Source organism: Papio anubis, chromosome 5 (genome assembly GCF_008728515.1).
Source record: "Papio anubis isolate 15944 chromosome 5, Panubis1.0, whole genome shotgun sequence".
NCBI lineage: Eukaryota > Metazoa > Chordata > Mammalia > Primates > Cercopithecidae > Papio > Papio anubis.
In genome coordinates this window covers 37,425,508-37,448,649 of record NC_044980.1, presented here as the reverse complement: position 1 = coordinate 37,448,649, position 23,142 = coordinate 37,425,508, and positions in this window count along the sequence as shown.

Here is a 23,142-nt window from a genome sequence, read left to right as displayed (position 1 = left end):
TTATTTTGATTGACCTGCCTGACTATTGCACCAGACAATTTCTCAAAGTCTGATTAAATTTCTCATTAGAATCTCTGCCTTCTGGCTTTTACAATTTCTCTAAACCGGGGGAAATAGAGCAAACTGGGTTGAAGCCCTTTAATATTGGGGGATTAGCAGAGGCTCCCTTTGGTCCACCCAACCTTTGATACTGTTGTATTGACCCCATCCATTTCTTTGTTTCAACGCCATCGATTTCCATTTTATTCATTCTGTTTTTTAATAGCCATCTAAAGATTTCCTTCCTGTTGGGACAAGTCCTATGAGTCTCCTTTCTTTTTCTTCTTATTTTCACCCCATACCAATGTTTTTTTATTCACCTCATTTATAAATAACCTTTTAAGAATTTCCACCTTCTTGGCTCATGCTTGTAATCCCAGCACTTTGGGAGGCCGAGGCAGGCGGATCATGAGGTCAGGAGATTGAGACCATCCTGGCTAACACGGTGAAACCCTGTCTCTACTAAAAATACAAAAACAAAATTAGTCGGGCGTGGTGGCGGGTGCCTATAGTTCCAGTAACTCGGGAGGCTGAGGTGGGAAAATGATGTGAACCCTGGAGGTGGAGCTTGCAGTAAGCCAAGATTGCACCACTGCACTCTAGCCTGGGTGACAGAGTGAGATTCTGTCTCAAAAAAAGAAAAGAAAAGAAAAGAAAAGAAAACAAAAAAAGAATTTCAACCTTCTTGGGATGAGCCCTTTGATTCTGCTTTTTGTCTTTCCCTGGTCTCATTAGGTTAGTTAATAAAAACATCAACCAACCTAATATTTTTATTAGCATCTTTATGACCCATAAGGAAAGCTGAGACAGCAAATTTGGTTCAGCTTCTCAAAATGCTGTTTGATTTTGAAGGAGTAATGTCACACGGGGTGCCAATGTAGAAGGGGTCCCCTTAACCACGGCATTTACCATGACCTGGGTTATGGACATATTCATTGAATGAATACTCCTGCCATCATAAAAGCAGTCCCACATGGCTTGCATATGAAGCATTTCAGCTGCTTCATCTGGGATGCTCCACTTGGCATTTACAGGTGGAGTTGGACGGTCTCCCGTCTCAGGGTAAAGCAATCTTACAGTAGCTTTTATTGGGTCCACCAAGCTGGCTATTACCTCATGAATAACCTCCTGTGTGTCTGGATCATATATACCTATCTGTGATTGTTCAACAGTAAGCTATGGGTCTTCCATCAACCTGAGCATGCTGTTCTACTCTGCAGCATTTAAAACCAAAGATACTGTGCCTAAATTAGTCACTTTCAGAATCTATTTTAGTAAAGGGTTCTCTGGAAGCTGATGATACTTATCTACAAAATGAAGCAATTCCTTCACATTATTCTCTTTGGTTTCAATAGTTACCTGGTTTTGTCCTTCCTCCACATTGACTACCTTCTTGGTAACCACGGGTCTCAGTGGTACTTTGTATTGTCCCTGCGTACAATTTTCTCCTTTGTTGATAACTTTGAGACTAGTGGGCTGAGCTCAGACAGACCCACATCTGAGCTTGATCCAGCCTCAAGACCTGACCCAGCACTCTCTTTCACTTTTATTTTGGCCATTATAGGTATAACCAAGGAACTATTTTGGTTTTTTTTTTTCTAATGAGTTTGCATTTCCTTATGCATCCAGTGAACCAACCCCATGGGAGTTAGATCCATCTTTAAATTCCACTGGTAATATTTACCTTTAGTAACGGATCCCACAGCTTTGGCTTCATACCATAGGTGACCACGTCGCCACCAGGAATCAAAAATTCTTCATCCCCCACCCTTTTATCCTTTCTCTTCCCAAACCACAAGTTTCTGTTAGTCAGAATGGTCTAGCAAATCCCACTTCTGACACCAATTGTTTCAGGAAAAACTCTCTCAAGCCACATTTTCCCTCTGCTCTCATATTACCACAACAATCAGCAACACAGAAGACTTCTGTGAACAAAGACGTGGGAGTTTCTCCCCACTACCAAGCAGCAGACACCCCTGGGTGTCCTCCAATGCAATTCCAACATGATCCACCTGGAGATAGTGTCAGATCCCACAGGTTGAGGGGTCACTCCCCAGGACTGCTCCCTGCCCCCTGACACCAGTCACAAGTCCAGCCTCCAGAACTGCTGATCAGCCAGCTTCAAGTTGGAGTTCCCACAACCCCCTCTTTTGGCTCAATTAGTTTGCTGGAGCAGCTCACAGAACTCAGGGAAAAACAATTAGTGGTTTATTATAAAGGATATTACAAGAATACAGATGAACAGCTAGGTAGGCCAAGGTATGTGAGGAGGCTCCCATCCCATCCATGGATGTGCTACCCTCCAAGGGAACGGAGGTTCCATGTGTTCAGCTATCCCGAAGCTCCCCAAACCAAGTCCTCTTGGATTGGCCATGGGATCTCTGCACACGCTAGCTCTCCTTCACCTTCTGCCATGAGTGGAAGCAGCCTGAGGTCATCACCAATGCAGATGCTTAAACTTGAACTTTCCAACCAGCAGAATTATGGGCCAAATAACCCTTTTTTCTTCACAAATTACTCAGTCTCAGGTATTCCTTGATAGCAATACAAGATGGACTAAGTGCCACAAATAGTTTTGCCCTCTGTTTTTATTTTATTCTAAAGTGCAATCATCAATGCTGTCATTTAATGAGTGTTAATTAAGTGCCAGGCACTTTATGTACAGGATTATCTCATCCACATAACAACTTTCGCAGTGGAAATAATCACCTCATTTACGCAGATCAGGAAACTGAGGCTCAGAGGAGTTAAGTAAACTTCCTGCGTTCAGCAAATATTGATTGTGAGTCTTTCATGTACTAGGACGTAGAATCAGAAAGTGGTAGAACCAAGATCCAAGGGTAGATGTGTCTGGATTTTAAGCCTGTGTTCTTTCCACAAGGCTGCATTGCTTTCTTAATAAAGAACTTCTCCAAAAGACCTTCTCTGTCATCCTCATTTCAAAAATAATCCTTTTGAATTCTAGAAGCCTTTTGAGTACAAAGTAAGGAAGACTGTTAACTATGTTTACCAGATGGTAGTAACAATATTGGAATATGTCTGGTTTGTTTGTTGTTGTTTTTAAAAGTAGAGATAGAGAGAGATAATTTCTAGACTTCATTTGGTGCTTCTTAATTGAGGAGCAGGTCTGGAAAAGAATAGACCAGACACCAGGTGCGGTGGCTCACGCCTGTAATCCCAGCACTTTGGGAGGCAGAGGCGGGCAGATCACTTGAGGTCAGAAGTTTCAGACCAGCCTGACGAACATGGCGAAACCCAGTCTCCACTAAAAATACAAAAATTAGCTGGATGTGACGGCGGTGCCTGTAATCCCAGCTATTTGCAAGGCTGAGGCAGGAGAATTGCTTGAACCCGGGAAGCAGAGGTTGCAGTGAGCCGAGATCACGCCACTGCAGCCGCGATCAGAGGGAGACTCCGTCTCAAAAAAAAAAAAAAAAAAAAAAAAAAAAGGCCAGCCAAGAGGCTCCCAAGTGTGGGAGCCTCTGCAATCTGATTAACTGAGCTAAAGGAATCAGGGGTGGTTTTGTTAAAGGGACTTAGTTTAATACTTAAATTACATTCTATCCCTTATCCTCTAGGCACCTTTTCAGGAAATCTACTCAGTTCCTCAAGCTACATGCCTGGGAATCAATGTGGACTCACTTTATCCTGTCTTGCTGAAGAAGTCTACCTCTTCAATATGTCTGCTTCCTCCATGCACGCGGCCATTCACATTCAGACCACGATTTTCTCTTGGCTACGTGTTTTCAACTAATTTGATCTCCCTAACTCTGGTCTTTTTCCCCTCAAATTCATTTCCCACACAGCTGCCAGCATAAATTTTCTGATATGTAACTTAAAAATATGTAAATTGGGCCTTGTTTCTTCCACTGTATCTTCCCATGGCTCTTAGGAAAAAGGTCAAACATTTTAGCATAGTAAATAAAGTCCCTCATATCTAGCCCAGCACTGTTCAGTACAATTTAAGCCTCATAGCTAGTCTTAAATTTTCTAATATCCATATTTAAAAAATAAAAACTAGCAGGGTAAATTAATTTTAATATATTTTATTTAGCCAAATGTATTCAAAATATTATCATTTCAAGATGCAATCAATATTTTTTAAAAAATAATGAGACATTTTACAGCCTTTTTTTCTTATACTTCATTATCAAAATCTGGATGCTAAATTTTTATTAAAAATACTGAATCTGTAGATTTCATAACATTTACAACTGAAAAAATGAATTCAAATTTCTAAACTGTTCCAAACATAGTTAAAATTATAGCAATAACTGAATCAGGTATTATTTTTAATTAAAATCAAATAAAACTTAAAATTCAATCATTTAGTCACATTAGCCGTACTTGAAACATACTTTACAGCTACATGTGCCCAGTGGCTACTATACCGGACAGCACAGATCTAACCCTGATTAGATGTCTCAGGAATAACAGCAGCTAACATAAATATACGTCAGGCATTCGTCTAAGCATTCCCATGTATTAGCTCATTTTAATTTAGTTGTTACAGAACAACAATCCTATGAACTAGATACTATTTTTTCCCCACTTTATGAGAGCAAAAATCAAGGCACAGAGAGGTTGAGTAATTTGCCCAAGTTCACACAGCTAGAAAGAGTAGAATTGAGGTTTGAACCTAGGCAGACAGGCTCCAGAACTTGTGCTCTTAACCACAGCAATATTGACTGCCTTAAATTCTCGAAATTCCAGGATGCCTCCTCTTGCTTCTAGACTGTTATATCTGCCTCTCCCTGTATCTTCTTCTCTCCTCCAGCCAAGGCCTGAGAATGCACATTTGCCCTTGCTGACTGGGAGAGTGACATTTCCCACACTGTGGCATTATTTTTCTGGTAATGTTTGAGTTCTTATCTGTATGGATTGTAAAAGCAGTGTATTACTAAGACAAACGTCAGTGTTCATAACAAATTCCAGGGCAGAAAAAAATATTTAATCAGATGTGCTTATCAAAGCTCTTTCCTTGCTTCAGAAATGTTCAAGCTGTTTTTAAGCTGATACTATTCCCCTGCCCTGCCTGAAACATTTGAGGAACCTTCTTGGTTACATAACTTGGTGTGAACACTCTTGCTCTGACCATAGATGATGGTTCACAGAGCACTGACATGAACATTTTCTCTCCTTCCTAACTAATGAAGGACAGCCTTTCCAGGAAACATGTGCTTTGTGAAGTCTGACATTAAGAGTACACTAAGTCAGCCCAAGAATGGGGAGCAGTTAAATATGATTAAAAGTAGAGGATTAAAAATATTATAACAGGAAATGGAAAAAATGAGAATTACGGGCAAGGCAGCTCTTGCTGCACTTTGAGTTCAAAAAGAAGTTACCTAGTTTCATGAGAAGGTAAAGAAATGCTATTACCATAAATCATTATTAAAATTCACATTAATATGATTACATTAAAAATTAGATGAAAAGAGGGAAAGCTAATTGGATTCTGCTACGGTCACACTAATCAGTATTCTTTTTACAGCTAGAAGATAGGATTTATACAGAGGCGTCACTGACACATTAATGGCCCCTAGTGAACAGTACCAAATGGTTTGATTTAACTACTAGAAATGAATCAGCCTCTTCATTTAGCCTCATGCACATGAGCCAAAAAAGATTATCATCTGAGACACTTGTAGCCAGAGTCTGGCCTCAACTCAGCTACAGGTTCTAAGGAAGAGATTTGAGCATCTGTGGGACCTCAAAGCCATGGGCGGCTAACTTATGACACAAATTCAATGACAGCATGAAGGAGGATTTTTAGGGAAATCATATCTGGGTGAGGCTGTGAAAATTATGTTCTGAGCTTGGAAAAAAAAAACATAATTATTCTCCTCCTTCCCTAATCTGTGACCATATACACCAGGGTTCCTCCTTTATCCCTATTCACTATAAAGAAAGGAAAGAATAAACATTTGACATGCTATTTCAACAATGTTGCTGTTGTCCATTCAAAATATTTTTCCGGAGATCAGACTTCTGCTTCCAGCCAACATGGAGTAACGAGGACCAGGATTATTTTCACTCTTGAAACAACCCAAAACCTAAGAAATGGTGCTCAAGACTCTGAACATCAAGTGGCAAAAAATAATGATCTTTGCAAGACAGGAAACAAACAAGGTGAGCCCTATAACTGTCCCAGCTCACCTGCTTTGAGACAAATTACAAGCCATGGTGCAAAAAAGGGAAGCCCAGAGGAACCCCTGAGTTGAGGAGATGGGGCTGAGATATGAGGAAGACCAAGGTGGCTAGACTACTAGAGAGGAGAGATAACCAAAGAAAAAAATCTCCAGAAAGAATACCCCTTTGAGTAAATATTCAGCTGATAAGTGTAGACATGTGAGAAACTGCTGGAGGCCAGGGAAAGAACCACCCAAAAAGATAAGAGGTGGTAGTGTTCAACTTTCACACAAGGTCAGAAATAATGCCTATTCTCTCAATATAGACTGAAAATTCTCATGATTCATAGGGAATTAGGTAGAATATAGAGATAGCTCTTCCCTCAGAATTGGGAAATCATTAACCCTAATTATTGAACCTTGAATACTGTTCACTTTTAACCTAACAAATCTTAAAAGCATATTCAAAAGGATCAAACTCTCTCCAAATAACTTAATTTGGTCCCAGATAATGTCCTAAAAATTATCTTTATAGGAATACAAAAATAACCAACATCCAACAGGGTAAAATTCACAATGTCTGTCATCCAATAAAAAAGTACTAAGAAGCAGAAAAATATTAGCAGAAAAATCAATCAAATGACTCAGGATTTTTCAGGCAGAAGAATCAACAGCAAAGGACATTAAAACAGTTATTATAACTCTATTTCATAGGTTCAAAAATTTAAGTAGCAAGATGGAAGCTATAACTGAGACCCAACTTGAACTTTAGAGATGAAAAGTCCAATGTCTGAGATTAATAAAAAAGGCACTGGATTGGATTAATAGATATTTAGCTTACATGTTTTAGAAGAAAAGAATTGTAAACTTGAAGACATAGCAAGAGAAATTACCCAAAATGAAGTATAAAGAGAAAAGCAATTTTTTTTTTAAAAAAAAGGAACTTATGATCCATGAGCTGTGACAACTTCAAGTGGCCTAATATATGTGTAATTGCAGTTTGCAAAGAATGGGTTCCCAAAGTAGTAGGCAGAGTCTAAGATTACCTCCCAGTAATCTTTGCCTCCTAGTGTTCATATTATTCTTTAGTTCCTGTCTCTTGAGTGTGAGCTGAATTTATTGACTCAATTCTAAGGAAGAAAATATGGCAAAGGTGATGTGATATAACTTGTATTGTATAATATATTAGAAAAATACTCTGATTTCCATCTGGGGTCTTTCTTTCTCATTTTCTTTGAATCTGTTTTTTTGGAGGAAGCTAGATGCCATGTTGTGAGGCAGTCACATGGAGGGGTCCATGTGGTGAGGAACTGAGGCTGCCAACAAGCATGTGGGTGAGCTTTGAAATGGATCTTCTGAGATCTGCCAGAAGCTACAAAAGTGAGTTTGTAAATGGATCTTGCCCCAGTCAAACCTTGAGATATTACGTCTCTGGCCAACACCTAGGTTGTAGCTTCATGAGAGACCCAAAGCCAGAGGCACCCAGCAAAGTTATATTCAGATTTCTGACCCACAGAAAGTGTGAAATAATAGGCCAAGTGTGTTGACTCATCCCTGTAATCCCAGCACTTTGGGAGGCCGAGGTGTGTGGATCACCTGAAGTCAGGAGTTCAAGACTAGCCTGGCCAACATGGCGAAGCCCCATCTCTGCTAAAAATACAAAAATTAGCCAGGCGTGGTGTTGTGCGCCTATAATCTCAGCTACTTAGGAGGCTGAGGTAGTAGAATTGCTTAAACCCAAAAGGCAGAGGTTGCAGTGAGCTGAGATCGTGCCACTATACTCCAGCCTGGGCAACAAAGCAAGAGACTCCACCTTAAAAAAAAAAAAAAAAAAAAAAAGATTAAGACATAATAAATGTGTATGTTTTCAGTTGCTAAATTTTGGAATAATTTGTTACACAGCAATAAATAACTAATAAAAATACTGAAGAAAAATGACCAAAAAGTTTCCAAATTTCATGAAAACTGTAAACTCACAGATCTAAGAAAATCAATGAACTCCAAGCATAATAATAATAATAATAATGAAAACCACATTAAGACACATCATAATCAATTTACTCTAAACCAATGACAAAAAGAAAATCTTAAAAGCGGCGAAAAAAGACATATTAACAAACATAAGAATGTCAGCATATTTCTTGTTAGAAAAAATGTAAGCGAGAAGACAGTGGAACAACACCTCAAAGTTCTGAAAGATAAAAATTGTCAATAGCAAAATTATTTTTCTAAAATAAAGGTGAAATGAAGATTTTTTTCAGTCATGGAAAAGTTGAAGAATGCATCAATAGTAGATCAAAATTTGACCCAAGAAGCATCAATAAAAGCCCTTCAAGTCAAAGAAAAATAATACCAGCTGGAAATATGCATTAACATAAGGAGATGAATAAAACTGCAAATGGTTACTACATAGACAAATATGTAAGTTATTTTTAGAAGGTAAATCATTTTGAAAGATAACTGATGGTTTAAACAAAAAAAAACCTAACAGTGTAGTCTAAGGTTTGTAACATGCAAAAGTAAAATGTATGACAACAATAGCATGAAAGATGAAAGAGGAGAATTGGACTAATGTAAGATTTCTATACTATTCATTAAGGGGCATTATATCTTTAATGTGGATTGGGTAAGTTAAAGATGCAGATTATTAACCCTAAAGTGACCATTAAAATAACAAAGCAAAGAGTTTTAGCTAATTGGCCAATGAAGGCAATAAATGCATCATAAAATATAATCTAAAAGAAGGCAGAACAAGGGGGTGCAGGGGGAGCAAACAAAAAATGGGACAAATAGAAAACAAATAGTAAGATGAATGATTTAAACTTAACCACATTAGTAATGAAATAAAATATAAATGGTGTGAACATCTCAATTAAGAGGCAGAAACTTTCAGACTGTATAAAAAAGTAAGATGCAATGATATGTTGAGTACAAGAAACCCAGTCTAAATAGAAAGACCCAAACTGATTAAAAGTAAAAGAATGGAAAAATATACCATGCTAATACTAATCAAAAGAAAGCTGGACTGGCTATGTTAATATCAGACAATATAGATTTGGAGCAAAGAATATTACCTGGGACAAAGAGGTTTATTTCATAATGATGAAGGGGTCAATTCATCAGGAAGATATAACCATCATAAACTTTCATGCACCTAATAAGTGAGCTTCAAAACACATGAAGCAAAAATTGTAAAAGTACAAGAAGAAATAGATAATCCCATAAATAGCTAGAGATTTCAGCATCTCTCTCTCAATAATTAATAGAACAAGTAGACAGAAGACTTTAAGAAGACTTAAATAACACTATTAACCAACTTGACCTAAATGACATTTATATACATTCTGCCTAAAAACAGAAGAATACACATTTTTTTTCAAGTTCACACAGAATATTTACCTAAGTTAAACTACATTCTGGGTCATCAAACAAGTCTCAATAAACTGTATAGTCTATGACCATAATGAATCAAATTAAAATTAAATATTAATAACAGAACATCTGTTGAAAATTCCCTCATATTTTTGGATATGATATAACACACATTTATATGACACATAGGTCAAAAAATAAATCAAAACTATTGGGAATTATTTTGAAGTAAATAAAAACATAAAAAGAGTATATCAAATGTGAGACATATTGCTAAAGCAGTACTTAGAGGAATTTTTATAACACAAAAACACCTGTATTGGAAAAGAAGAAAAGTCTCAAACCCATAATCTCAGCTTTCACCTTAAAAAAAACAGAAAAACGAGCAAATTAAATTCACAGTCAGACTAACTTTGAAAAAGAACTAAGATGGAGAACTAACTGATTTCCAGATGTATTATAAATCCACAGTAATCAAGACAATGTAATATTGATGTAAAGGTAGACAAATAGGCCAACGGAACAGACTAGAAAATGAACTGAAGAGACGGGAACTCCCATACACTGCTCCTGGGAATGAAAAATGGTACCACTTTGGAAAACAATCTGGCAGTTTCTTAAAGAGATAAACATGCACCTACCAGATAATTCAACAATTCCACTCCCAGATATTTAGCAAAGAGAAATGTAAGCATAGGTCCATAAAAAACTTGTACATAAATGCTCATAGTAGCTTTATCTGTCATAGGAAAAAGGTAGAGACAACTCAAATATCCTTCAACCATAGAATGGATAAACAAACAGTAGCATATTCATATAGTGGAATACTACACAGCAATAAGAAGAAATGACTATTGATACAGGCAAACATAAATCAATCTCAAAATAATTTGTTAATTGAAAGAAACCAGACAAAATGAGTACATACTATATTATTTTGTTGATTAGAATTATAGAAAATGCAAAGTAGTGATAGAAAGTAAATACACAGATGGGAGTTGGTGGGCAGTGGGAAGGGGCAGAGGAAAGGATTACCAAAGGTACAAGAAAACTCTTGGGTGTAATGGGTAAATGTTCATTATATTGATTGCAGTGACAGTTTTATGACTATATATATATATACACACACACATACACACACACACACTGCAATTTACCAAATTATATACCTTAAACCAGTAGTTTATTGTATGTCAATTATACCTCAATATAGCTGTTTAAAAGGAGATCAAATTCAGATGTAGACAAATAGGTCTTAATCTTTAAGGAGATAAAATAATGTTGTGAACCAAATTAATGTATCTGGATGGCAGGGCAAGTTTAATTCAGATTGTAAATGCTTCTTATGCATCTTGAAACTGTGGGGAAACTGGGAAGAAGGAAGCCATGTCAGGTTTATCACATATGCTACATTTGTGGTGTCTCTGAGATACAACTCTTGCATATTTTGGTACTGCTAGTGTCAGAAGAATCTATCTGTGCTAGGAAGACTTCACTGTTTGAGTGTGGAAGTTATTATTGGGAACATTTGTCAGTACATTCCATTTTTAGCTCAATTCTTGGGCTATGAACTGGTGCCAGATACCACATCTGGTTCTTTTAAGAGTTTCATTAGTGTCCCCTATGAGGTGCAGTTAAAACAGAAAAGAATTTTAATGAGATTCAAAATCATATTGGGTTCAGGAGTCTTGGCGTGATATTGAATGTGGCACCACTCCTGGAGGCAGCAAGGGGGGAAGATAAACTGCAGGAGTTCTGAGGCGCTGAAGAGATCTGAGGATCAGAGCTCCTTGGGTCTCCCTGAGGCCGTGGGAGGGGAAATGCTACAAAAGAATAGAACCAACAGGCTGTGCCAGCTGGTTCATAGCAGTCAGGCAGAGGAGAGCTACCCACACCCCAACCCCCATAAGCAGGAAATCACATCTCTATGGATATGGGACAGCCCCCATTGTTACTCTGCTAACAGTTCTTTCCCATAGGTAAAAGTTAGTGTAAATACCTATTACAAAATACTCGGTGCCAGGCTGTGTGCTAAACACTTTCACTCTCATAAATTCTTCATGCTGACCTTGTTAGGTAGTATATCAGTTAGGGTGGCATTTGGCTCTATGTGGCTTAACTCAATAGGGTACTGTTTTTTTGTTTTTGGTTTTTTTTTTTTCGCTTTTCTCATATAACAAGGAATAGAGGAATGGGCAGTTCACTATGCCTGCAGCTGCTCAAGGAGCAATGTTTCCCCATCCCACCTGCTCCTTTACCCTTTGTATGTGTCTTCATTCCTCAATGACTGCTCCACCGCTGGGTACTGAATCACATCCCAGGCAGAGGGACCCTGAACAGCAAAAGCATGTGCCAGTTGAGTCAATCTCCATGGGAAGAGCCCCACCCAATGACACCTGCTTATAGTTCATTTGCCAGAACCGGGTCAAACAGACCCCCTACTGGAGTCTGGGAAATAAGTGTTTCTAACTGGAAATACCACTGAACTGGACAAAATCATTAGATAGGAAGGAAGATAGCATAGCTACTGGGTAAGAAACTAGCAGGTCCTTCAGAGGATATTAACATCCCCATTTTACAGATAAGAAGACTGATTCAGAGAATTAGCATAATTAGAAAGGAACAGAGATGAGATTTGAACCCAGCCAGCCGGTTCCAGGCTCTGTGCACGTTATCACTAAGCAGGAGCCAGGGGCTCTGAGTGTGATGTCCCTGTTATGTCACTCTTATCGGTAGTGACATTCCACATAAACAGATATGAGAACAATATTCTGACTTCCTCTTCTGCAAGATTACAAAACAATGGTCTTCTAGTGATTTCTTTCCTGTAAGTAAGACAGCAAATTGACATATATATATATATATATAAATTGATTCAAGATTTACTGGAATAAGTATTGGGCTTTTTTCACATATTGTGCCATTTGCTTAAGAAATGCAGGGCTTTCCTTACCCCTAGAATTAAGAACAAGATTTCAACTGTCTCTTAGTCAAATGTAGATCAAAGCTCATCAAAGTTACTGACCAGGCTGTGATATAACCTAGACCCCTGGTTTACAACGAGACCTCTGTGTACACTAAGCATCTCATGCATGCTGTTTCCACACTGATGGGAGGCCGTTTCTTTCTTTTCTTTTTCTTTTTGAGCTCAGTCTTTAGTTCTTTTTCTTTTTGAGCTCAGTCTTTATTTCCCCACCCGCCTTCCCAGAGGAGTGCTAAGCAGGAAACAGCCTGCCACCAGCCTCCAAGAAGTCCGGCCATTCAAAAGCTAGGAATAATTTGCCAAGGGGATAAAGAGGCTGACCAGGTCCCTTTTACCATAGAAGGACCAACTTTTGAGCAATATAATTTGCAGGCTTGCTGTCTACTTTTATACAGGGTGGAATGGGTGAAAGAAAAGATGCCAGTTTCCCTCTCCTCCCTTCTCAGGAAAGATACCAGAACCATGATCCTATAAACTCTCTTCTCAGTGGGAGCTCTAAGTTTCATGTGCATAGATCAAAGTAGGCAGCAAACCCGTTCCGCCAGTTTCAAGGGCCACTGAGTTGGCACAGGCGCATTATGGGCTTGACTCCAGTTCCTTGTCTTGATATAAGATCGGGTCTCCTTAGTGACAATCAATAATGCCAGGTCCATGTGTTCTTTAAAAGTCACATATCTGTCATCTCTAGGATCCAGGAGTGTGCAGGTCCTACTGCCACCCTCTTTCCTAAAACATCGTGCACGTTAAGAACACCTCTATATTTGAAGCTCATTTATGAGCATGTGTCAATATGTCAGTACTTAAATAAATAAATTTACTTTTATATCAAAGGATTCTTAATTATGCTTTATAGATGCATGTAAACAAACAAGCATGAGTGAAAAAGATGACAGTGTCCAAGTGACTCTGAAGACGGTTGGCAAAGTATCAAAATATTCCAATCCCTTATTAGATTTATTTTGCCTCGGTTTGCACCCTGGGTATCCCAGAGCTCAAATTAGCCAGATAAGTGGCAAATCTCCCTTCACTTGGTGTCTACTAGGGAACAACATTACATTAGCATTTGATTGAGTTTGGTCTTGAATTTCAGGATTTCCTTTCATCTACTGAAGAGGTCATGTGGAAGAGCTCTACAGTTTGAGCTGAGGCGATATTTCTCTTCTCTGGTTTGGTTTGTTTGGATATTTTTGGCAGCGAACACTTGCATTTGTTTGCATGTTTATAGAGAGTCCTTTATTTTACCCTGTGTGAACCTGACATTTCACCTTTAATATAAATAAGTTGCAAATAAAGCAGTAGTCATTTAACCCTGAGCCAACCAGAGTAACTAAATACAAAAGCTGAGCATCTAGAAGCTTCCAAATGTGTCTGCTTTTGTTGGAATGACAACCTCCCCTCAGTAGCACAGGGATAGATGGTTCAAAGAAACAGCAAAAGACAATGGTGCTTTTAATTTCCTATTCACTGCCTCAATTGTCGTTCACAATGGCAATCAAACCATGTTGACATCTTGGCTCTGTTAAATGATCTTAATGACAGACGCCCAAATGTTCCTGGTTCTGACCATTACTTGGACAATGACTTTGGGTTCCTTCCCTCTCTGTCCTCTTCCTCCTCCACTTCAGTACACACAAACATACTACCTGGTGTCTTTGTGCAAATAACTTAACCTTTTTGAGAGTTCTGCTCATCCGTGAGACATTGACATTTCTCTCCCATAGTTGTTTTGAAAATACCATGAATTGTGAATATGTTTTTGCACTGTGTCCAGAATATAGTACATGCCCAATAATGTGAGCACCCTTCTCATAAGTTTTTTACTGTCTTCAGGGCTGACTTCACAGATGTGTGACTCAACAGGGCTTCCTGCTTCCCAGGGTCCCACTCATGGCTTTATGCTCTGCTATCAATGCCAAAAATTCTTAACATTTTTTTTTCAACAACAGGTCCACATTTTTATTTTGTAGTGGACCCTTAAATTATGTAGCTGTTCTGCCTCTCTTTTTTTTACTCTTTCTCCCCTTTTTCAGACTTTTTGGGTCTACCAGATGTTCTCTTGGTTGGCTAGGTCATTCAGCCAGTTGCCCACAAGGTATTCTGCTGGTCAGAGTGGTGCCTATGGCTAAACTCCATGTTCCTACCTTTGACCTAGGTGTTATCCATGTACTGCCCAGGGTTTCACCATGCTTCTGGTTAAGGTGCATGTGTGTTGGTCAAGATGTAGCTTTGAACAATGAAAGCTTTTCTGAAAAGAATATGACTTCCCACAGCTTCCAGTTGACCCAGCACGGATATAGTATATGATCCCAACAGCAGCCAAAATGTAAACTTAGGGACATCAGGCCATTGGTGGGTTTTGCTGCCATGCTCTATTTCCTAGTTTGCCCCATCAGGAGCAAAACCGGGTTTTGTGAGGCCTGAGCCTGTCTAATTCAGAGGCCTTCTTTAGAGGTATAACATTACAAATATACCATTAACTGAAGTTTTAATGTAGTGTGTTACTATAGTTTACTTAAAGGAAGGAAAAAGTCCCAGCTTTTCTCTAAACAAATCAGCACTGTTATTTGTGATACTTATCAGGTTAGGACCTAACTCATTCAGTAGGTATCCAATAAGTGTTGATTGATTTTATTAAATATCAACTGGAAATTCTGAATATTTTTATCTGATGTGACTGTTTATATCCCCAACTAAATTATAATTTTTTTTTCTGAGACAGAGAGTTTCACTCTTGTTGCCCACGCTGGAGTGCAATGGCACAATCCTAGCTCGCTGCAACCTCCACTTCCTGGGTTCAAGCAATCCTCCTGCCTCAGCCTCCTGAGTAGCTGGGATTACAGGAGTGTACCACCACACAGAGCTAATTTTTTATTTTTTTAGTAGAGATGGAGTTTCAACATGTCGGTCAGATTGGTCTCGAACTCCTGACCTCAAGTGATCCACGGGCCTCAGCCTCCCAAAGTGCTGGGATTACAGGCATGAGCCACCATGCCTGGCCTAAATTATAATTTTTATAGTAAAACCTTAGGAATATAATTGCTAATTCTTTGAATTCTCCAGAGCACTCCCTTATTTCTTTAGCGGAGTGCTTAGTGAATGTTTGTTAATGTATATATATGCCATATATAATATATGTTATTTGTTATATATATAATGTATATACACATAACATATATGTTAATTTTTATATATACACACTTGTGTATATATTATATATGCGCATATATACCATATTTTACATATAACGTGTTCCCACACTATATGCCAGAACGGAAAACCAGGCATTTCATTTGATTGAGGGTTGTCAAACCAATAATCTGCCTTCATACTAATTCCTAAACACGGAAGGGATCTTATATATCATCTGGTGATGCCTTTACTTTACTGATGAAGAAGCAGCCCAGCAAAGTTAATTGACTTTATAAAGCAGTTCTATGGCCTGAACTAGAACTCAGGCTTCTCACTTGGAGTCCAGTGATTATTTTGCTACAGAATGCTAAGTGTGTGACTAAAGAATGGGGGGAAAAAAGAGAAATTAGATATAGTTTACTTAAGTTACAGCGAATTTAACAAAATTCTTTAGCATTAAAAGTATTTTTGTTTTATCAGTGTCATCAGTAAGGTAGGGTAATCATTTCCAGGTTAATGCTAGATTAATTTGCCTTGTAAAAACTTCATTGTATTGAAATGGGGAGGAAATGTACAGAATTAGAGTGGTCATATTTCATGCAGACAATGTTTTTTATTTATGATATTATCCCATGATTTTTCATAAGTCATAATTTATCTCGAAGCTTTAATTTAGAATTAATGTATCTTTCTAAAAGAAGAAAGAATCATTTTTTTCTAAGACAAATAAATAGCTAGCATAGAGTGCTTAATTATAAGGATGGCTTTTAATCTTTAATTTACTCTCTTTTCCTGATTTTGATAAATATTAAAACTTTTTTATTATTAAAAATAAGCCTCAATTCAAGCCATAGAAAGACTCCAATGAAGAAAATCAAATAATCTGAAATAATCTGTATCTGCCCAGATGACCTATACTGACCACACAGTTAAAAGACTTCCCTCCTACTGGAAGATCAGATGTCTTTAGCACTAAAAAGATCTTGGAAGAATACTTTCCTTCCATTCTTTGGGAATATCTGTTCTCTCCCCCACTGAGTGGGCGACCAGTCCAAGGGTTTATTAGCTCTGGCTGCATGTTAGCATAATCTAGAGGGTGTTTAGTTTAGTTTAGTTTAGTTTAGTTTAGTTTAGTTTAGTTTAGTTTAGTTTGTTTTGTTTTGTTTTGTTTTGTTTTGTTTTGTTTTGTTTTGTTTTGTTTGAGACACAGTTTGACTCTGTTGCCCAGGCTAGAGTGCAGTGGCACAATCTTGGCTCACTACAACCTCCACCTTCCGGGTTCAAGCAATTCTTGTGCCTCAGCCTTCCGAGAGGCTGGGACTAGAGGAGCATGCCACCATGTTTGGCTAATTTTTGTATTATTAGTAGAGACTGGGTTTTGCCATGGTGGCCAGGTTTGTCTCAAACTCCTGGCCTCACGTGATCCACCCACCTCAGCCTCCCAAAGTGCAGGGAGTACAGGGGTGAGCCACCATGCCCAGCCCAGAGGGTTTTTAAAAGGTATCACACAGGCCCCATCACAGGCTGATTCCATTTGAATTCCGAATATCAGTATTTTAAAAATGTTAAATGTCATGAATCTGATGTGCAGCCAGTGTTGAGAACCTCTGGCGTAAATGGGTTCTTCTGTTCAGATGGAGCCTGTCTGTCCTAGCCTCTGCCAAGATGAGAGAGGACCCATGCCATAAATGAAAAGGCAGGTTCTACAAAATCTCACCTGTTTTCTCTCCAATTCTAAACTGAGAAGTAGGGAAGAGAACAGAGGGTTTCAGATGTGTGCCTGGAAGACAGATTGTGTTTTGTTTTCTTCTATCTTTGTTTTTTTGCCAAAGGTACAGAAAGAGAATAAAGGCCTCTGCTCTCTCCTAGAGCAAACCTTTTCCACCTCAGCACTGTTGACATCTGGGACTGGATAAGCCTTTGTTGTGGAGGTCCTCCTGTGTATTATAAATTCTTAAGCAGCTTTCTTGCCTTTGACTCACTGGATGCCAGTGGCATTCACCTCCCCAAGTTGTGACAACCAAAAAATGTGTACAGACATTGCCAAATATTCCCTGGGGCTTAGGGGAGTGGGTAGGAAATGGCCCCTGGGTGAGAACCATTGTCCTAGAGCTAAGAGCAGAAGCTCTGATGAAGAATTTAGTGGTGAGTGTTAGGCTTTGACTTTTGTGAGTATTGGCAACAGACAGCAAGGATGGTGGTGCTGGTGAAGACATTGGTGGAGATGGCAGTTTGGGCCCAGGCAGCAAGAGAAACTCTGAAGGTCATGATTGTGACTGTGGCTCAGCAAGCGAGCAGTGGGAGAGACCTTAAGGTTCTGGGTTAAGCAGCGATACCAGACAGCCAGGAGGAAAGGAGCATTGCGAAGACTTGGAGGAGAGGGAAGATGTTGATTGAACTCTGTTTAGGGCTGCTGGACATGAACTGACAAGGCAGCACCTAAAAGGGCTAAGAGGGATCTTGAAGGCCACTTTGAAAGGACTCAAATGTCCTATTTGGCCTGGACTGTTGAAGATAGCCAATGGGAGGAAACTGCCCTTCATAGGGTGGAACTCCCTAGATATTAAATCGGTGGAAGGAAAAAAGAGCAGGCTTTGCTTTGAAATCTTCTCAAGATTTATTTAACACTGTAATTAATGTCTCATTAGTCAAAGGTATTAAAATAGGACCTTAAAAGTCATAATACGTTTCCTTCCACTCTCACAAATCCAGGATTATTGACTTATTTCACTCTCCCTTCTTAGATAAAAGAGGAAAGGGAGGTTAAAGAGGATGAGAGGGAGCCATTTTGAAAGCCTGTGAGATTAGTCCTGACTCCACACTTTAAGTCACATAATTCTACCACTTAGGTTTGGAAGGAAGCCTTGTTACATCTGTGCTTTTCCATGATATTCTCATACAGAAAGACAACTGATTCTGTCTACACTGACAAGGGGAGTCATGGCTTTGGTAAAACAATTGACAATACCTATTTTTTTTGCATACGTACAGTAGGTTCTTTGAAACAAACAAAACTCAATACGGAAATACTTTCCAAGGTTGGCTCACATAATTACCACTTTTCCTTTTATCAAGAATTATAAACTTTAAAGCAGAAAGTGATTAGACATTATCTGGTTCATCAAACATCAACCTTAATAAAAAGTATGGACTATGAGAATGTTCCATTAACTAATTTCCACTTTAAAAATACATGTAGCTAAATGTAAGGAATATTAAAAGAGGCTTAAGCTTCAAAGTAAGACAAATTCCATAGCTCTCTATTTCCCATTCTGACATGTATAACTACCATTTTACCTCTGCTCTTTCAATAGTTTCGGAAATGTACTGTTAATTCATCATCAAGCATTTCAATGGAAATAAACCGATTGCCTCTTGGAAAAAATGTTGAATGTGTTTAGAGAACCCTATACCAAGGTTTATCTGGTTGCATTCCAGGTCTCATATCAGGTTGCCAACAGGCTGCTTTTAGACCAGCTCAGTTTGTCTACCTTTTTTTTTTTAAGGTCATGGAAGCTGAAGATTGGAAAAGCAAATAGAAGAAAAAAAAATTCTTCAGCTTAGAGATAAGCAGGAAACCCAAAGAACACGTTCTTAAGTATAAGGACTCAGTAATAATATTGAATAGAAATTCAACCAAACGGAGCTGACAGAAGCCCAGGCAGGCAACCAGGAGATTCTTGTGGTGAGTTGCTGACTCTCTCTCTCTCTCTCTCTCTCTACCTCCTTTTCCCCATCTGTTCATTAGGGATATGAGCAATGATGCTTATATCACTATGAAAGTATGATCTCACGTGTATGTATTTTTAAAATGTTTGTAAATGCCTAGATCATTTCTGAAAGAAGCACCCTCTCAAGAGAAAGAATTAATGGACAATCCCATATTTTAAATAAATGCAGAATTCCATATTTCACGTATAGTTGAAAAATATTATGCATGTCCTAAGCACCTCTAAATTAAATCCAAGTTTCTGACACCTGTTAACTATACTCCTACATATAACCCTATGCCCCTGACCTTACTTGTCTTCAAACAATCCTGATTTTACCTCTGGCCTTCAATGAAATTGAGAGAAAGTTCCAGATCCTTTCTGGCCATTGCTTCTCTTGCTGTCAAGTGGAGGGGGGAAGTGGGCAATCTCTGAGGCCTCCAGCTGTAACCTTCTCTGGTCAAGATGAGTCAGCTGTAATGCCCTGACCACTGTTCCACTCCTCTTGTGCAAGAGTTTCTATTCTGCTAGAAGTAAGAATGCATGGTAATTTTCCATAGGGTTCGAGAAAGGAAAGCTTGTGAATGAGAGAGAGACGGAGAGAGTGCACATATGAGAGACAGTGAGAGAGAGAGATTGCAACAGAGAGGGCTGGGAGTGAAGATGGGAGTTTGAGAGCTATGTTGAATATTGAAGCCTTTGTTTTGAAAAAGCCCAGATAGACAAAAAAGATTTTATAATTCTAGCCACAGACCCTGTTCTGATCTGTGGAGGTATCTGATGCACACAGAATATGATAAGGACCTTTCTTAGATGAAAATGTGAGGCACAATGAGTCCACAGGCTCTGGTTATACATACAGGCTGTGACCCTGAGCTGTAAGCGCCATCAGTAGACTTTCAACAGAAACATCCCAATAAGTATAGATGATTCTAAGAATGAGTGCTTGGATTTAAAACAGCTTAGATAAATGTTAAATAACCCACAGAAGATACCAAACGGTGCATAATCTCATTTCTAAATACTATTTTTTAAAAAATATGTTTACAAATGAGCAGATTATTTTTTCTATTTCCTAAGACTTTAGGAACTACTGGGGATAGAAAAGGTGAAGAAGGAAAGAGACTTGCTATTAATATTGTTTTATCTTTAAAAACAAATGTTGCATATCAGTTTAACTTTTATAATAAATACTAATTAATTCTGAGCACACAGTTTGGATATGATATGAATTGTGTGATGTAAGTGGTTTATGAGCCACTTCCCAATCAGTAAGTCATGGGGATGTACTGGGTTGCCTCTAAACCAAACTTTCCCTATGGGGGTAAAAAAAAAGAAAGTGTCCTTGAGGGAAAGGTATTGGGCTTGGCAGTGGGACAGGCATGAATTTGGAACCTAGCTCTATCACCTAATGTGCGACTGAGCCTGTTAACCTCTGAGGCTGTTTACTCAATAAAAAATGGAAATAATGCCCACTTTCTAGTTAATTTTTAGGATGCAATCAGATATGAAAGCAGCAGCTCTTACTACTATTTTTAAATAGTAGGTGCCAGCAATATAGATAATTTGTGTTCGCAGGTAATTGTCTGATAGAGTTTGGATATTTGATCCCATACAAATCTCCTGTTGAATTGTAATCCCTAATGCTGGAGGTAGGGCCTGGTGGGAGATGTTTGGGTCATGGCTTGGTGCTGTTTTTGTGATAATGAGTTCCTGGCTAAATCTGGTCATTTAAAAGTGTGTGGAACCTTCTCTGTCTCTCTGTCTCTCTCTCTCCTTCTTTCTCTCTCTCTCTCTTTCTCTCTATTTCTCTCTTTCTTTCTCTCTCTCTTTCTCTCTCTCTCTCTCTCTCTCTCTCTCTCTCTCTCTCGGTCCTGCTTTCTCTATGTGATATGGCTGCCCCCGCTTCACCTTCTGCCATGAGTAAACGCTCCCTGAGGCCTCCTGAAGCCGAGCAGATGCTGACACTGTTTTCCGAACAGCCTGCAGAGCCGTGGCGAGCCAGTTAAACCTCTCTTATAAATTTCCATCACAGGCACATCTTTATAGCAACGCAAGAACAGCCTAATACATTATCCATGGTCTCATTCTGGATCTGCCCCAACATAAAAATGAATATTGATTGATTGATTGATTGATTGATTTCACAAAGACTTGTGAACCCCAAATATCTGAGACAGGTCTCAGTCAATTTAGGAAGTTTATTTTGCCGGAGTTCAGGACGCATACCCATGACACAGCCCATCAGGAGGTACTGACGACAGGTGCCCAAGGTGGTTGGGGTGTATCTGGGTTTTATACATTTTAGGGAGATATGAGACATCAATCAGTATATGTAACATGTACATTGGTTCTGTCTGGAAAGGCGGGACAACTCCAAGCGAGGAGAGGGCTTCCAGGTCACGGGTTGGGAAGAGACACATGGTTGCAATCTTTTGAATTTCTGATTAGCCTTTCCAAAGGAAACAATCAGCTATGCATTTACCTCCATGAGCAGAGGGATGCGTTTGAGTTCTGCCTGTCCTTTGTCCACAGGAAATTTCCTTGTGAGGAAGGTATGTAGCTTGTTTTATCTTAGCACGTATCTTTTTTAGGGATAGAACGAGAGGCAGGTTTGCTCTAAGCCGTTCCCAGCTCTGTTTTTCCCTTTGGCTTAGTGATTTGGGGGTCCTAAAATTTATTTTCCTTTCACACACTTAAGTAGTACTTGCTTCTAAATTCTACATGAATAGCAACTCATTTAATTTTCATAAGAATCCTAGGAGGAAGGGGGACTGTGATTATCAACCCCCATTTTACAGATGAGAAAACTTAGGCACAGAGAGGTCAAGCAATTTGCCTAGAATCACAAAGCGAGCAAGTAGCGAAGCAAGGATTCCAGTCTGTGCACTGAACACAGTGCTTGCTCTTGTGGTGCCTGCCTCTATGCAAAACTGGAAATATAGCCCAGTGTCGGTAAAACTGTAAACCAAAAATAAAACTCAACATCTCCCTCACACCCCAGAGCCCTCTAAAATTTAACCTGAAAGACTGTTCAGGCCATGATGTGAAGTGGGGGCCAGACATGCCTCATTGTACTCCTCCAGCATTAATATCAACACAAACGTAAAGTCTGACAAGAAACCTTTGTAGTCTATTCTCTGGAAAGCCTGCTACTTGAAGGCTTCATCAGCATGATAAAACCTTGGTCTCCACAACCCCTTATCATAACCCAGACATTCCTTTCTACTGATAATAATACTGAGAGTAACTCTTTCAACCAATCGCCAAGCAGAATATGCTCAAATTTACCTATGACCTGGAAGCTGCCCCTCTCCCTTTGAGTTGTCCTGCCCTTCCAAATCAAACCAATATAAATCTTACATGTATTGAGTGATGTCTCCTGTCTCCCTAAACTGTATAAAGCAAGCTGTACACCGACCACCTTAGGCACATGTTGTCAGGACCTCCTGGGGCTGTCATGGGGTGTCCTTCATCTTGGCAAAATAAACTTCTTCTTTTTTTGTGGAGGGGGGACAGAGTCTTGCTCTGTCGCCCAGGCTGGAGTGCAATGGCGCGATCTCAGCTCACTGCAACCTCTGCCTCCCAGGTTCAAGCGATTCTCCTGCCTCAGCCTCCCAGGTAGCTGAGACTACAGGCGCCCACAACCAGCTAATTTTTGTATTTTTAGTAGAGATGGGGTTTCACTATGTTGGCCAGGCTGGTCTCGAACTCCTGACCTCAGGAGATCCGCCCACCTCAGCCTTCCAAAGTTCTGGGATTATAGGTGTGAGCTACCACG